An 11,416-nucleotide genomic window follows, 5' to 3' on the forward strand; every position below is an offset into this window, starting at 1 on the left:
CATTCACTAGTAGGAGTGAGAAAAACATCACGGGGTGGTGCGCATTGTATGGGTGTGTGTTACATTAGATTCCCTACTAGGAGTGAGAAAAACATCATGGTGTGGAGCGCATTGTATGGGTGTGTGTTACATTAAATTCACTACTAGGAGTGAGAAAAACATCACGGGGTGGTGTGAATCGGAGTGTCTGAATTAGGATAGGCAGTGAGTGGCAATGTAGGATGGAGAAAAGCACCGCGGGGTGGTCAGCATGGGGAGGTCAGGGAACATGCAGTGGCAATGCAGGATAGGTTTCTGAAAAACATCGCGGGGTGGTGCGCATTGTATGGGTGTGTGTTACAGTAGATTCACTAGTAGGAGTGAGAAAAACATCACTGGGTGGTGCGCATTGTATGGGTGTGTGTTACATTACATTCTCTAATCGGAGTGAGAAAAACATCACGGGGTGGTGCGCATTGTATGGGTGTGTGTTACATTACATTCTCTAATAGGAGTGAGAAAAACATCACGGGGTGGTGCGCATTGTATGGGTGTGTGTTACATTACATTCACTAGTAGGAGTGAGAAAAACATCACGCGGTGGTGCGCATTGTATGGGTGTGTGTTACATTACATCCACTAGTAGGAGTGAGAAAAACATCACGGGGTGGTGCGCATTGTATGGGTGTGTGTTACATTACATTCAATAGGAGGAGTGAGAAAAACATCACGGGGTGGTGTGAATCGGAGGGTCTGAATTAGCATAGGCAGTGATTGGCAATGTAGGAGGGAGAAAAGCACCGCGGGGTGGTCAGCATGGGGAGGTCAGGGAACATGCAGTGGCAATTTAGGATACGTTTCTGAAAAACATCGCGGGGTGGTGCGCATTGTATGGGTGTGTGTTACATTAGATTCACTAGTAGGAGTGAGAAAAACATCACGGGGTGGTGCGCATTGTATTGGTGTGTGTTAAATTACATTCACTAGTAGGAGTGAGAAAAACATCACGGGGTGGTGTGAATCGGAGGGTCTGAATTAGGATAGGCAGTGAATGGCAATGTAGGATGGAGAAAAGCACCGCGGGGTGGTCAGCATGGGGAGGTCAGGGAACATGCAGTGGCAATGTAGGATATGTTTCTGAAAAACATCGCGGGGTGGTGCGCATTGTATGGGTGTGTGTTACATTAGATTCACTAGTAGGAGTGAGAAAAACATCACGGGGTGGTGCGCATTGTATGGGTGTGTGTTACATTACATTCACTAGAAGGAGTGAGAAAAATATCACGTGGTGGTGCGCATTGTATGGGTGTGTGTTACATTACATTCACTACTAGGAGTGAGAAAAATATCAGGGGTGGTGTGAATCGGAGGGTCGGAATTAGGATAGGCAGTGAGTGGCAATGTAGGACGGAGAAAAGCACCGGGGGTTTGTCAGCATGGGGAGGTCAGGGAACATGCAGTGGCAATGTAGGATAGTTTTCTGAAAAACATCGCGGTGTGGTGCGCATTTTATGGGTGTGTGTTACATTAGATTCACTAGTAGGAGTGAGAAAAACATCACGGGTGGTGCGCATTGTATGGGTGTGTGTTACATTACATTCAATAGTAGGAGTGAGAAAAACATCACGGCTTGGTGCGCATTGTATGGGTGTGTGTTACATTACATTCACTACTAGGAGTGAGAAAAACATCACAGGGTGGTGTGAATCGGAGGGTCGGAATTAGGATAGGCAGTGATTGGCAATGTAGGATGGAGAAAAGCACCGCGGGGTGGTCAGCATGGGGAGGTCAGGGAACATGCAGTGGCAATGTAGGATAGGTTTCTGAAAAACATGGCGGGGTGGTGCGCAATGTATGGGTGTGTGTTACATTACATTCACTAGTAGGAGTGAGAAAAACATCACGGGGTGGTGCGCATTGTATGGGTGTGTGTTATATTACATTCACTAGTAGGAGTGAGAAAAACATCACAGGGTGGTGTGAATCGGAGGGTCTGAATTAGGATAGGCAGTGATTGGCAATGTAGGAGGGAGAAAAGCACCGCGGGGTGGTCAGCATGGGGAGGTCAGGGAACATGCATTGGGAATTTAGGATACGTTTCTGAAAAACATCGCGGGGTGGTGCGCATTGTATGGGTGTGTGTTACATTAGATTCACTAGTAGGAGTGAGAAAAACATCACGGGGTGGTGCGCATTGTATGGGTGTGTGTTACATTACATTCATTAGAAGGAGTGAGAAAAACATCACGTGGTGGTGCGCATTGTATGGGTGTGTGTTACATTACATTCACTAATAGGAGTGAGAAAAATGTCACGGGGTGGTGTGAATCTGAGGGTCGGAATTAGAATAGGCAGTGAGTGGCAATGTAGGATGGAGAAAAGCACCGGGTGGTTGTCAGCATGGGGAGGTCAGGGAACATGCAGTGGCAATGTAGTATAGTTTTCTGAAAAACATCGCGGGGTGGTGCGCATTGTAGGGTGTGTGTTACATTAATTTCACTAGTAGGAGTGAGAAAAACATCACGGGTGGTGCGCATTGTATGGGTGTGTGTTACATTACATTCACTAATAGGAGTGAGAAAAATATCACGGTGTGGTGCGCATTGTATGGGTGTGTGTTACATTAGATTCACTAGTAGGAGTGAGAAAATCATCATGGGGTGGTGCGCATTGTATGGGTGTGTGTTACATTACATTCTCTAATAGGAGTGAGAAAAACATCACGGGGTGGTGCGCATTGCATGGGTGTGTGTTACATTACATTCACTAGTCGGAGTGAGAAAAACATCACGGGGTGGTGCGCATTGTATGGGTGTGTGTTACATTACATTCACTAGTAGGAGTGAGAAAAACATCACGGGGTTGTGCGCATTGTATGGGTGTGTGTTACATTACATTCACTACTAGGAGTGAGAAAAACATCACGCGGTGGTGTGAATTGGAGGGTCTGAATTAGGATAGGCAGTGAGTGGCAATGTAGGATGGAGAAAAGCACCGCGGGGTGGTCAGCATGGGGAGGTCAGGGAACATGCAGTGGCAATGTAGGATAGGTTTCTGAAAAACATCGCGGGGTGGTGTGCATTGTATGGGTGTGTGTTACATTAGATTCACTAGTAGCAGTGAGAAAAACATCACGGGGTGGTGCGCATTGTATGGGTGTGTGTTACATTACATTCACTAGTAGGAGTGAGAAAAACATCACGGGGTGGTGCACATTGTATGGATGTGTGTTACATTACATTCACTAGTAGGAGTGAGAAAAACATCACGGGGTGGTGCGCATTGTATGGGTGTGTGTTACATTACATTCACTACTAGGAGGGAGAAAAACATCACGGGGTGGTGTGCTTCGGAGGCTCGGAATTAAGATAGGCAGTGAGTGGCAACGTAGGATGGAGAAAAGCACCGGGGTTTGTCAGCATGGGGAGGTCAGGGAACATGCAGTGGCAATGCAGGATAGGTTTCTGAAAAACATCACGGGGTGGTGCGCATTGTATGGGTGTGTGTTACATTACATTCTCTAATAGGAGTGAGAAAAACATCACGGGGTGGTGCGCATTGTATGGGTGTGTGTTACATTACATTCACTACTAGGAGTGAGAAAAACATCACGCGGTGGTGTGAATTGGAGGGTCTGAATTAGGATAGGCAGTGAGTGGCAATGTAGGATGGAGAAAAGCACCGCGGGGTGGTCAGCATGGGGAGGTCAGGGAACATGCAGTGGCAATGCAGGATAGGTTTCTGAAAAACATCACGGGGTGGTGCGCATTGTATGGGTGTGTGTTACATTAGATTCACTAGTAGGAGTGAGAAAAACATCACGGGGCGGTGCGCATTGTATGGGTGTGTGTTACATTACATTCTCTAATAGGAGTGAGAAAAACATCACGGGGTGGTGCGCATTGTATGGGTGTGTGTTACATTACATACTCTAATAGGAGTGAGAAAAACATCACGGGGTGGTGCGCATTGTATGGGTGTGTGTTACATTACATTCACTAGTAGGAGTGAGAAAAACATCACGGGGTGGTGCGCATTGTATGGGTGTGTGTTACATTACATTCACTAGTAGGAGTGAGAAAAACATCACAGGGTGGTGTGAATCGGAGGGTCTGAATTAGGATAGGCAGTGATTGGCAATGTAGGAGGGAGAAAAGCACCGCGGGGTGGTCACCATGGGGAGGTCAGGGAACACGCAGTGGCAATGTAGGATAGGTTTCTGAAAAACATGGCGGGGTGGTGCGCAATGTATGGGTGTGTGTTACATTACATTCACTAGTAGGAGTGAGAAAAACATCACGGGGTGGTGCGCATTGTATGGGTGTGTGTTACATTACATTCACTAGTAGGAGTGAGAAAAACATCACAGGGTGGTGTGAATCGGAGGGTCTGAATTAGGATAGGCAGTGATTGGCAATGTAGGAGGGAGAAAAGCACCGCGGGGTGGTCAGCATGGGGAGGTCAGGGAACATGCAGTGGCAATTTAGGATACGTTTCTGAAAAACATCGCGGGGTGGTGCGCATTGTATGGGTGTGTGTTACATTAGATTCACTAGTAGGAGTGAGAAAAACATCACGGGGTGGTGCGCATTGTATTGGTGTGTGTTACATTACATTCAATAGTAGGAGTGAGAAAAACATCACGGGGTGGTGTGCATTGTATGGGTGTGTGTTACATTACATTCACTAGTAGGAGTTGAGAAAAACATCACGGGGTGGTGTGATTCGGAGGGTCTGAACTAAGATAGGCAGTGAGTGGCAATGTAGGATGGAGAAAAGCACCGCGGGGTGGTCAGCATGGGGAGGTCAGGGAACATGCAGTGGCAATGTAGGATAGGTTTCTGAAAAACATCGCGGGGTGGTGCGCATTGTATGGGTGTGTGTTACATTAGATTCACTAGTAGGAGTGAGAAAAACATCACGGGGTGGTGCGCATTGTATGGGTGTGTGTTACATTACATTCACTACTAGGAGTGAGAAAAATATCACGGGGTGGTGTGAATCGGAGGGTCGGAATTAGGATAGGCAGTGAGTGGCAATGTGGAATGGAGAAAAGCACCGGGGGGTTGTCAGCATGGGGAGGTCAGGGAACATGCAGTGGCAATGTAGGATAGTTTTCTGAAAAACATCGCGGGGTGGTGCGCATTGTATGGGTGTGTGTTACATTACATTCACTAGTAGGAGTGAGAAAAACATCACGGGGTGGTGCGCATTGTATGGGTGTGTGTTACATTACATTCTCTAATAGGAGTGAGAAAAACATCACGGGGTGGTGCGCATTGTATGGGTGTGTGTTACATTACATTCACTAGTAGGAGTGAGAAAAACATCACGGGGTGGTGCGCATTGTATGGGTGTGTGTTACATTACATTCACTAGTAGGAGTGAGAAAAACATCACTGGGTGGTGCGCATTGTATGGGTGTGTGTTACATTACATTCACTAGTAGGAGTGAGAAAAACATCACGGGGTGGTGCGCATTGTATGGGTGTGTGTTACATTACATTGACTAGTAGGAGTGAGAAAAACATCAAGCGGTGGTGCGCATTGTATGGGTGTGTGTTACATTACATCCACTAGTAGGAGTGAGAAAAACATCACGGGTGGTGCGCATTGTATGGGTGTGTGTTACATTAGATTCACTAGTAGGAGTGAGAAAAACATCACGGGGTGGTGCGCATTGTATGGGTGTGTGTTACATTACATTCTCTAATAGGAGTGAGAAAAACATCACGGGGTGGTGCGCATTGTATGGGTGTGTGTTACATTACATTCTCTAATATGAGTGAGAAAAACATCCCGGGGTGGTGCGCATTGTATGGGTGTGTGTTACATTAAATTCACTAGTAGGAGTGAGAAAAACATCACACGGTGGTGCGCATTGTATGGGTGTGTGTTACATTACATCCACTAGTAGGAGTGAGAAAAACATCACGGGGTGGTGCGCATTGTATGGGTGTGTGTTACATTACATTAACTAGTAGGAGTGAGAAAAACATCACGGGGTGGTGTGAATCGGAGTGTCTGAATTAGGATAGGCAGTGAGTGGCAATGTAGGATGGAGAAAAGCACCGCGGGGTGGTCAGCATGGGGAGGTCAGGGAACATGCAGTGGCAATGTAGGATAGGTTTCTGAAAAACATCGCGGGGTGTTGCGCAATGTATGGGTGTGTGTTACATTACATTCACTAGTAGGAGTGAGAAAAACATCACGGGGTGGTGCGCATTGTATGGGTGTGTGTTACATTAGATTCACTAGTAGGAGTTAGAAAAACATCACGGGGTGGTGCGCATTGTATGGGTGTGTGTTACATTACATTCACTAGAAGGAGTGAGAAAAATATCACGTGGTGGTGCGCATTGTATGGGTGTGTGTTACATTAGATTCACTAGTAGGAGTGAGAAAAACATCACGGGGTGGTGCGCATTGTATGGGTGTGTGTTACATTACATTCACTAGTAGGAGTGAGAAAACCATCACGGGGTTGTGCGCATTGTATGGGTGTGTGTTACATTACATTCACTACTAGGAGTGAGAAAAACATCACGCGGTGGTGTGAATTGGAGGGTCTGAATTAGGATAGGCAGTGAGTGGCAATGTAGGATGGAGAAAAGCACCGCGGGGTGGTCAGCATGGGGAGGTCAGGGAACATGCAGTGGCAATGTAGGATAGGTTTCTGAAAAACATCGCGGGGTGGTGCGCAATGTATGGGTGTGTGTTACATTACATTCACTAGTAGGAGTGAGAAAAACATCACGGGTTGGTGCGCATTGTATGGGTGTGTGTTACATTACATTCACTAGTAGGAGTGAGAAAAACATCACAGGGTGGTGTGAATCGGAGGGTCTGAATTAGGATAGGCAGTGATTGGCAATGTAGGAGGGAGAAAAGCACCGCGGGGTGGTCAGCATGGGGAGGTCAGGGAACATGCAGTGGCAATTTAGGATACGTTTCAGAAAAACATCGCGGGGTGGTGCGCATTGTATGGGTGTGTGTTACATTAGATTCACTAGTAGGAGTTAGAAAAACATCACGGGGTGGTGCGCATTGTATTGGTGTGTGTTACATTACATTCACTAGTAGGAGTGAGAAAAACATCACGGGGTGGTGTGCACTGTATGGGTGTGTGTTACATTACATTCACTAGTAGGAGTTGAGAAAAACATCACGGGGTGGAGTGAATCGGAGGGTCTGAATTAGGATAGGCAGTGAGTGGCAATGTAGGATGGAGAAAAGCACCGCGGTGTGGTCAGCATGGGGAGGTCAGGGAACATGCAGTGCCAATGTAGGATAGGTTTCTGAAAATCATCGCGGGGTGGTGCGCATTGTATGGGTGTGTGTTACATTACATTCACTAGAAGGAGTGAGAAAAAGATCACGTGGTGGTGCGCATTGTATGGGTGTGTGTTACATTACATTCACTAGTAGGAGTGAGAAAAACATCACGGGGTGGTGTGAATCGGAGGGTCGGAATTAGGATATGCAGTGAGTGGCAATGTAGGATGGAGAAAAGCACCGGGGGGTTGTCAGCATGGGGAGGTCAGGGAACATGCAGTGGCAATGTAGGATAGTTTTCTGAAAAACATCGCGGTGTGGTGCGCATTGTATGGGTGTGTGTTACATTAGATTCACTAGTAGGAGTGAGAAAAACATCACGGGTGGTGCGCATTGTATGGGTGTGTGTTACATTACATTCACTAGTAGGAGTGAGAAAAACATCACGGGGTGGTGCGCATTGTATGGGTGTGTTTTACATTACATTCGCTACTAGGAGTGAGAAAAACATCACGGGGTGGTGTGATTCGGAGGGTCGGAATTAGGATAGGCAGTGATTGGCAATGTAGGATGGAGAAAAGCACTGCGGGGTGGTCAGCATGGGGAGGTCAGGGAACACGCAGTGGCAATGTAGGATAGGTTTCTGAAAAACATGGCGGGGTGGTGCGCAATGTATGGGTGTGTGTTACATTACATTCAATAGTAGGAGTGAGAAAAACATCACGGGGTGGTGCGCATTGTATGGGTGTGTCTTACATTACATTCACTAGTAGGAGTGAGAAAAACATCACAGGGTGGTGTGAATCGGAGGGTCTGAATTAGGATAGGCAGTGATTGGCAATATAGGAGGGAGAAAAGCACCGCGGGGTGGTCAGCATGGGGAGGTCAGGGAACATGCAGTGGCAATTTAGGATACATTTCTGAAAAACATCGCGGGGTGGTGCGCATTGTATGGGTGTGTGTTACATTAGATTCACTAGTAGGAGTGAGAAAAACATCACGGGGTGGTGCGCATTGTATTGGTGTGTGTTACATTACATTCAATAGTAGGAGTGAGAAAAACATCACGGGGTGGTGTGCATTGTATGGGTGTGTGTTACATTAGATTCGTTAGTAGGAGTGAGAAAAACATCACGGGGTGGTGCGCATTGTATGGGTGTGTGTTACATTACATTCACTAGAATGAGTGAGAAAAACATCACGTGGTGGTGCGCATTGTATGGGTGTGTGTTACATTACATTCACTACAAGGAGTGAGAAAAATATCACGGGGTGGTGTGAATCGGAGGGTCGGAATTAGGATAGGCAGTGAGTGGCAATGTGGAATGGAGAAAAGCACCGGGGGGTTGTCAGCATGGGGAGGTCAGGGAACATGCAGTGGCAATGTAGGATAGTTTTCTGAAAAACATTGCGGGGTGGTGCGCATTGTATGGGTGTGTGTTACATTACATTCACTAGTAGGAGTGAGAAAAACATCACGGGGTGGTGCGCATTGTATGGGTGTGTGTTACATTACATTCTCTAATAGGAGTGAGAAAAACATCACGGGGTGGTGCGCATTGTATGGGTGTGTGTTACATTACATTCACTAGTAGGAGTGAGAAAAACATCACGGGGTGGTGCGCATTGTATGGGTGTGTGTTACATTACATTCACTAGTAGGAGTGAGGAAAACATCACTGGGTGGTGCGCATTGCATGGGTGTGTGTTACATTACATTCACTAGTAGGAGTGAGAAAAACATCACGGGGTGGTGCGCATTGTATGGGTGTGTGTTACATTACATTGACTAGTAGGAGTGAGAAAAACATCAAGCGGTGGTGTGCAATGTATGGGTGTGTGTTACATTACATCCACTAGTAGGAGTGAGAAAAACATCACGGGTGGTGCGCATTGTATGGGTGTGTGTTACATTAGATTCACTAGTAGGAGTGAGAAAAACATCACGGGGTGGTGCGCATTGTATGGGTGTGTGTTACATTACATTCTCTAATAGGAGTGAGAAAAACATCACGGGGTGGTGCGCATTGTATGGGTGTGTGTTACATTACATTCTCTAATATGAGTGAGAAAAACATCACGGGGTGGTGCGCATTGTATGGGTGTGTGTTACATTAAATTCACTAGTAGGAGTGAGAAAAACATCACACGGTGGTGCGCATTGTATGGGTGTGTGTTACATTACATCCACTAGTAGGAGTGAGAAAAACATCACGGGGTGGTGCGCATTGTATGGGTGTGTGTTACATTACATTAACTAGTAGGAGTGAGAAAAACATCACGGGGTGGTGTGAATCGGAGTGTCTGAATTAGGATAGGCAGTGAGTGGCAATGTAGGATGGAGAAAAGCACCGCGGGGTGGTCAGCATGGGGAGGTCAGGGAACATGCAGTGGCAATGTAGGATAGGTTTCTGAAAAACATCGCGGGGTGGTGCGCAATGTATGGGTGTGTGTTACATTACATTCACTAGTAGGAGTGAGAAAAACATCACGGGGTGGTGCGCATTGTATGGGTGTGTGTTACATTAGATTCACTAGTAGGAGTTAGAAAAACATCACGGGGTGGTGCGCATTGTATGGGTGTGTGTTACATTACATTCACTAGAAGGAGTGAGAAAAATATCACGTGGTGGTGCGCATTGTATGGGTGTGTGTTACATTAGATTCACTAGTAGGAGTGAGAAAAACATCACGGGGTGGTGCGCATTGTATGGGTGTGTGTTACATTACATTCACTAGTAGGAGTGAGAAAAACATCACGGGGTTGTGCGCATTGTATGGGTGTGTGTTACATTACATTCACTACTAGGAGTGAGAAAAACATCACGCGGTGGTGTGAATTGGAGGGTCTGAATTAGGATAGGCAGTGAGTGGCAATGTAGGATGGAGAAAAGCACCGCGGGGTGGTCAGCATGGGGAGGTCAGGGAACATGCAGTGGCAATGTAGGATAGGTTTCTGAAAAACATCGCGGGGTGGTGCGCAATGTATGGGTGTGTGTTACATTACATTCACTAGTAGGAGTGAGAAAAACATCACGGGTTGGTGCCCATTGTATGGGTGTGTGTTACATTACATTCACTAGTAGGAGTGAGAAAAACATCACAGGGTGGTGTGAATCGGAGGGTCTGAATTAGGATAGGCAGTGATTGGCAATGTAGGAGGGAGAAAAGCACCGCGGTGTGGTCAGCATGGGGAGGTCAGGGAACATGCAGTGGCAATTTAGGATACGTTTCTGAAAAACATCGCGGGGTGGTGCGCATTGTATCGGTGTGTGTTACATTAGATTCACTAGTAGGAGTGAGAAAAACATCACGGGGTGGTGCGCATTGTATGGGTGTGTGTTACATTACATTCACGAGTAGGAGTGAGAAAAACATCACGGGGTGGTGCGCATTGTATGGGTGTGTGTTACATTACATTCACTAGTAGGAGTGAGAAAAACATCACGGGGTGGTGTGAATCGGAGGGTCTGAATTAGGATAGGCAGTGAGTGGCAATGTAGGATGGAGAAAAGCACCGCGGGGTGGTCAGCATGGGGAGGTCAGGGAACATGCAGTGGCAATGTAGGATAGGTTTCTGAAAAACATCGCGGGGTGGTGCGCATTGTATGGGTGTGTGTTACATTAGATTCATTAGTAGGAGTGAGAAAAACATCACGGGGTGGTGCGCATTGTATGGGTGTGTGTTACATTACATTCACTATTAGGAGGGAGAAAAACATCACGGGGTGGTGTGAATCGGAGGGTCTGAATTAAGATAGGCAGTGAGTGGCAATGTAGAATGGAGAAAAGCACCGCGGGGTGGTCAGCATGGGGAGGTCAGGGAACATGCAGTGGCAATATAGGATAGGTTTCTGAAAAACATCGCGGGGTGGTGCGCCTTGTATGGGTGTGTGTTACATTAGATTCACTAGTAGGAGTGAGAAAAACATCACGGGGTGGTGCGCATTGTATGGGTGTGTGTTACATTACATTCTCTAATAGGAGTGAGAAAAACATCACGGGGTGGTGCGCATCGTATGGGTGTGTGTTACATTACATTCACTAGTAGGAGTGAGAAAAACATCACGGGGTGGTGCGCATTGTATGGGTGTGTGTTACATTACATTCACTAGTAGGAGTGAGAAAAACATCACTGGGTGGTACGCATTGTATGGGTGTG

This window comes from Cavia porcellus, unplaced genomic scaffold (assembly GCF_034190915.1).
Source record: "Cavia porcellus strain 051 isolate PalLab524CR breed Dunkin Hartley unplaced genomic scaffold, mCavPor4.1 scaffold_58, whole genome shotgun sequence".
Taxonomy (NCBI): domain Eukaryota; kingdom Metazoa; phylum Chordata; class Mammalia; order Rodentia; family Caviidae; genus Cavia; species Cavia porcellus.